Raw genomic sequence first — 6674 nt, 5'->3', positions numbered from 1 at the left:
TCATCTTCTGCAGTCTGAGAGTAGGAAAAAATATACGTACATGGTTCCAAGCTTGGTTACCAGGCAAGTTAAGGCAAAAAGCATTCCAAAGAGAATCAAGTTCCTAATCTCAGCAAGTCCAAGGTCAAAGCCTTGGTTGAAAGGACTGTAACCATATAAATGTGCTAAGCAACTTTGGGAATACATAAATGAAAAGCCTTGAGTCCCAAACCTCTGGGCCACAAGGGCCAAATTCTTGCAGTTAAGACTAGCACTCTTCACCTGTTTAAGATAATGCAGATAACTCTGCCTTCTAGAATGTGTCTTCTCTGTCTCCACCATCACACAGTGTTACACCTTCACCTGTTTAAGATAATGCAGATAACTCTGCCTTCTAGAATGTGTCTTCTCTGTCTCCACCATCACACAGTGTTACACCTTCACCTGTTTAAGATAATGTAGATAACTCTGCCTTCTAGAATGTGTCTTCTCTGTCTCCACCATCACACAGTGTTACACCTTTTTCTCCCCAGAGTCGTTATACCAAAAACAACAAACAGATACCACCTGGATAGAAATATTCTGAGTCTCTCAAGACAGAAAAGAGACTATATCAAAAGATCTGAGGAAAGAGTCCAGAGGTTCTCAAAGTGCCAACTGACACACCACTACCACCCACTAAGTCCTAGGAACCTCCTATTCTTCACTGTAAAGATGGAGATTCTGACCTCCTTTGGAGAAATCTGTTAAAGTTAAAATACTTCTAAAGTGAACTAAATATTTTTTATTCATGACTCACATTAAATACATATTGAGTACCTACTGTAAAGACATTAATATATATTAATATCATTTAATACTTATGCCAGGCTTGGGAAATGGGCTTAGGAAGAATGGAGAGGCTATTTAATTCCCATTACTGCCAGAGCAAAGGAAGACAGAGCACATCTTACACCCCATGGCTAAGTTCATGAGGCCAAAAACCTAAAACATTGTGTTTGCATGAAAATGTTCTGGGGCAGCAGTCTTCCATTAAGGTTTCACAACAAATAGTGGATCCCATTTCGTCAACCACACCTAGAAAGTAACCATTATATGCCACTGGTAGTATATTCAATGTGCCAATATTGTTTTATCTACCTCTAAAACAAAAGATTAAAGTGTTCCTCACAAAAAATATAGCACCTTGTCTGTAATCCAGCCTTGTCCTTGGGTTGTCATGGCACAGGGCTGAGGAAGCTGGAGTGGGGAGACAACTCTTCAGCAGCCTCTCTGACATGTGGACCTAAAGTAATCCTTCAGCAGACATGTTTTTCCTAAATTCTATCACAGTAAGGGAGGACTTGCTGAAAAATCAGTCTTCGTCCATCTCCTGCTGACCAAAGCCTCCATGGAAGGCCCCAGTCAATCACAGGAAGACTGACAGTGAACAACACAGCACAGAAAATACATCATGGAAGAAATGAAAGAAATTTCCTTTCATCCAAAACTAGTCCTGTTGCTAGACTTCCATCTCTCCTTTTCTCTCTTGTGCCTCACCAAAATCTATTCTTTGATTTCCATCAAGCCTGATCTGATTCAAAATTTCTCTTGAGGCCTCTTCTTTTTCATGCCATCTTGTCAGTGTAGGAGTCTCTGTTCTCTGTGCATAACAGGGTCTATTTTCTATAGTCTGGTGAAGTATAATTTAAAGAGTGTTTTAAGATAATGAGCTCCTGGGTTTGATATGCACCTGGAACTGACCTTGTGCCACAGTGCTCAAAGGTAATCCTGTGCCACAGTGCTCCATACCAATTACCACTGGGAGAGAGCTGGTCTCCTAGGAATGCAGACAAGCCCGTAAGCACAGGTAGGGCCACCACTTCTGTTCAGAGGGACTCGGCCAGAACCCTCAGGACACAGAAATTGAGGAGCAGCCTGGGTCAGGATCCTTCCAGTTTCTGTCAGTGCCCTAAACTGACACTGTGCCACAGCTCTCCACACCCACATACCACTGTGAATGAGCTGGTCTCCCAGGAGTTCAGACTCACCTGTGAGCATAGGTAAGACCACCACTTCTGCTCAAATTCCTAGCCCAAGAAGGACCCATATAGAGCCATGAGGACACAGGAATCAAGGAACAGTCAGGGACAGGAGCCTTCTGGATTATATCTGCACCCCATAGCTGATGCTCTACCACAGCTCTCTATAACCAAATTCCTCCCATAGAAAACTGATCTCCCAGGCTTGCAGGCTTGCAGGAGGGACAAGCCATAGTCAGAGAGAGCAAGACCAGCTAAGACCAGAGATAACCAGACGCCAAGAGGCAAGGGCAAGAACATAAGCAACAGAAACCAAGGCTATTAGGCATCATCAGAACCCAGTTTTCCCACCACAGTGAGCCCTGGATACCCCAACATAGCAGAAAAACAAGATTCTGATTTGAAATTATATCTCATGGTAATGACAGAAGAATTTAAGAAGGGTATAAATAACTCCCTTAAAGAAGTACAGGAGAACACAGCTAAATAGGTAGAAAACCTTAAAGAGGAAACACAAAAATACCTTAAAGAATTATAACCAAAAACATAACCAAACAGGTGAAGGAACCAAGAGGATATAAAAATGGAAATAGAAACAATAAAGAAATCACAAAGGGAGATGACATTCAAGATAGAAAACCTAGGAAAGAGATCAGGAATCATAGATTCAAGCATCACCAACAGAATACAAGAGATAGAAGAGAGAATCTCAGGTGCAGAAGATGCCATAGAAAACATTGACACAGCAGTCAAAGAAAATGCAAAATGCAAAACCTTCCTAACCCAGGAAATCCAGGAAACCCAGGACACAATGAGAAGACCAAACAGGATAATAGGTATAAAAGAGACTGAAGATTCCCAACTTAAATGGCCAGTAAATATCTTCAACAAACTGAAACTGAACAACACTCTCCTCAATAATAACTCGATCAAGGAGGAAATAAAGAAGTTAAAGACTTCTTAGAATTCAATGAAAATGGAGATACATCATACCAAACTTTATGGGACACAATGAAAGCAGTGCTAAGAGGAAATGCATAGGCTCTAAGTGCCTCCAAAAAGAAACTGGGGAGAGCACAAACTAGCAGCTTGGCAGCACATTTGAAAGCTCTAGAGCAAAAATAAGCAAATACACCCAAGAAGAATAGACTTCAGGAAATAATGAAACTCAGGGCTGAAATCAACCAAGTAGAAACAAAAGGAACTATATAAAGAATCAACAAATCCAGAAGCTGGTTCTTTGAGAAAATCAACAAGATAGATAAACCCTTAGCCAGACTAACAAGAGGGCCCAGAGACACTGTCCTAATTAACAAAATCAGAAATGAAAACGGAGACAAAAACTGAGGAAATCCAAAATATCAGCAGATCCTACTACAAAAGCCTATACTCAACACACTGGAAAATCTGGATAAAATGGACAATTGTCTAGACAGATATTAGGTACTAAAGTTAAAACAGGATCAGATAAACCATCTAAACAGTCCCATCATGCCTAAAGAAATAGAAGTAGTCATTAATAGTCTCCCAAACAATTCATGAAATTCTTAGGTAAATGGATGGAACTTGAAAATATCATCCTGAGTGAGGTAACCCAATCACAAAAGAACACACACAGGATGTACTCACGGATAAGTGGATATTAGCCCCAAAAGTTTGGATTATCCAAGATTCAATTGACAGACCATATGAAGCCTAAGAAGAAGGAAGACCAAAACACGGATGTTTTAGTGGTTCTTAGAAGGGGGATCAAACTACACCCAGGAGAAAATATGAAGACAAAGTGGAATAGACACTGAAGGAAAGGCCATCCAGAGACTGCCTGACCTGGGAATCGAATCCATCTCATATACAGCCACCAAACCCAGAAGCTATTTTGGATGCCAGGAAGTGCTTGCTGATGGAAGCCTGATATGGCTGTCTCATGTGAGGCTCTGACACATCCTGACAAATATAGAGGCAGATGCTCACAGCCAAATTCAACTGAGTGTGGGGTCCCTGATGGAGGAGTTGGAGAAGGGACTGAAGGACTGAGGGGGTTTGCAGCTCCATTGAGGGATCAATAGTGTCAGTAGGCCAGACCCCCAGAGTTCTCAGGGACTGGACTACCAACCAAAGAATACACATGGAGGGACCCATGGCTCAAGACACATGGCAGAGGATTGCCTTGTTGGACATCAGTGGTAGGAGAGGCCCTTGGGCTTGAGGGTGTTTGATGCCCCAGTGTGGAGGAATGCCAGAGAGAGAACAAAGGAGTGGGTGGGTGGGTGGGTGGGTGGAGAAGCACCTTCATAGAGGCAGGGGGAGCGAGGATAGGATAGGGGTCTCCAGAGGGTAGATGTGGAATGGGGAAAACATTTGAAATGTAAATGAAGAAAATATCCAATTTAAAAAAAACAAAGAAGATAATGAGCTCCCAGAGACTCTATGACCCTCCTGGGTCTAGGCTTGGGTTAGACATGGACAAGTGACAAGCAAATGTACCTTAGACGTGGCCTTATTATCTGTCTTCTTCCCGCAAGTATCTGTTGACCACACAATCTTCCTAGTGATAGCTAAAATAAACTAAGCTCAGAGCTCATCCCTTTGCCTACCCAGAAGGAGCCAGGACTGAAATTCCTCATAGGCCTCTTGACAGAGTAGAATACCTACCTACTTCCAGCTCTCACAACTGCAGCTTCTTTGCATCATCCCTCAGAAACACAAGCAAAAATCTCAAAACCACCAACATATCCCTTTAGTCTATGATTCTGATAGTTTATGATTCTGATATACTACTGATAAAATGCTCAAAGAAATAAGAAGCTAGATTTCTGACAGCCATGATAAGCCAAGATCAACCCTACAGTGACCATATATAAGGAACAATCAACAGACTCAACAGAAGAGGGAAATACACATTCTGGCAGCAAAACAATGGGTAGCAAAGCACTTGCTCTCCTCTCCAGTACTGTGTCACAGTTTGCTCTTTGTGGCTATGACAAAACACTGACCAAAGCCAGCTTGGAAAGGGAAGGGTTTACTGGTTTTATACTTCCACATTGCAGTGCATCATCAAAGGAAGCCAGGACAGGAATTCAAACAGGGCAGGCACCTCAAGGCAGGAGCTGATGCAGAGGCCATACAAGGGTGCTACTTACTGGCTTGGTCCTCATGGCTTGCTCAGCCAGCTTTCTTATACAACCAAGGGCCATCTGCCCAAGTATGGCACCAACCTCAATGGGCTGGGCCCTCCCCCATCAATCACTACTTACGAAAATGCCCCACAACTGGATCTTATGGAGACATTTTCTCAGTTGAGGTTCTCTCCTTTCAGATAAGTCAAGCTTGTGTCACATTGACAAAACTAGCAAGGACAACAGGGAGGAAAGAGCTTATTTGGCTTATGGTTACAATCCATTATAAATGGAAGCTAAGGCAGGAACTGAAGCAGAGACTATGGAAAATGCTGCTAACTGGCTTGCTCAGCCTCCTTTCATATGCAGCCCAGGACTGCCTTAGCTGTTGCTCATGACTCCATGTTTTTAGAACCAGTACTTGAGAAACTCTGATGCATAACTAAATTTGGCTGGACCTCACCCTCTCCCCACCCTGCTGGACAATGGTTTTTGTGGGGTGACCCTGGGCAAGTACTTTCTAGGAGATTTTACCTCCATGATGCTGGCTCCATCTAATTCACAGATTATTTTTCAACCCCAGCTAACCATCAAGTCCAAGTAAAGCAATGGTTTCACTTCAGTGGTGTTGGTCTCTAATTTTCAGGGCTGATTCTTCAGCCCCAGATGACAAGAAAACAGTGATTATTTCAAAATGTCATATAAGCCAGGCCTTCATCATCTACACTGTACTCAGTATTATTTTTCATTATAGCCACTAAGCTCTGAACTTTTCTAGTCCAAAGGTCTAAACACCATCCCAGTCCTTCCCCAAAACAATATGGCCAGGTCCATTACAGGAAAATCTCACTCTCTCTTATCAATTTCTGTACTAGTTTACTTTCTACTTACTGTAGTAAAATGCTGGCTAAATCCACCATGAAAAGAAAAGGGTTTATTTGGCTCACAGATTATAATCTATCATCTAGGAGAGCCAAGGCAAGACCTGAAGCAAAGACCCTGGAAGAATGCTGCTGACTGACCTGCCCAGCTACTCTTCTTATACAACACAGCACCTCCTGCCCATGGATGGCACTACCCACAGAGATGCTAGCCCATAACAAATAGCAGTAAATAAAATGCTCCCAGAGACACTCCCACAGGCCAATCTGATGGAGGCAATCCTTGATTGAAGTACCCTCTTCCAAGGTACCTCTGGGTTATACCAAGTTGACAACCAAATTTGCCATCACAACAGCCTATGTAGGAGCTGGTTTGACTGAGTCTCATACACATCAGCTCACAGGGGCCAGAAGGGTAAGACACAGCTAAGGTTTCTTGCAGGAGTCACTAAAAAACTGTCAGACCTCAACAGTGCAGCCATCTTAGTCTACTTGGTGGCTTCCAGGCCAACAAGAGACTGTGCAGAAAATAAGCTAGATGGGACCTGAGGAACAAATATTCCATGTTGTCCTATGGCTTCTACATATGTGGTACACACATGCATACAAATATGTACATACACAGAAGAAAGAAGAGGAGGACGAGGAAGAAGAAGAAAAAGAGGAGGGGGAGGAGG

This window comes from Mastomys coucha, unplaced genomic scaffold (genome assembly GCF_008632895.1).
Source record: "Mastomys coucha isolate ucsf_1 unplaced genomic scaffold, UCSF_Mcou_1 pScaffold19, whole genome shotgun sequence".
Taxonomy (NCBI): Eukaryota; Metazoa; Chordata; class Mammalia; order Rodentia; family Muridae; genus Mastomys; species Mastomys coucha.
Note: the sequence above shows the minus strand (reverse complement) of the source record.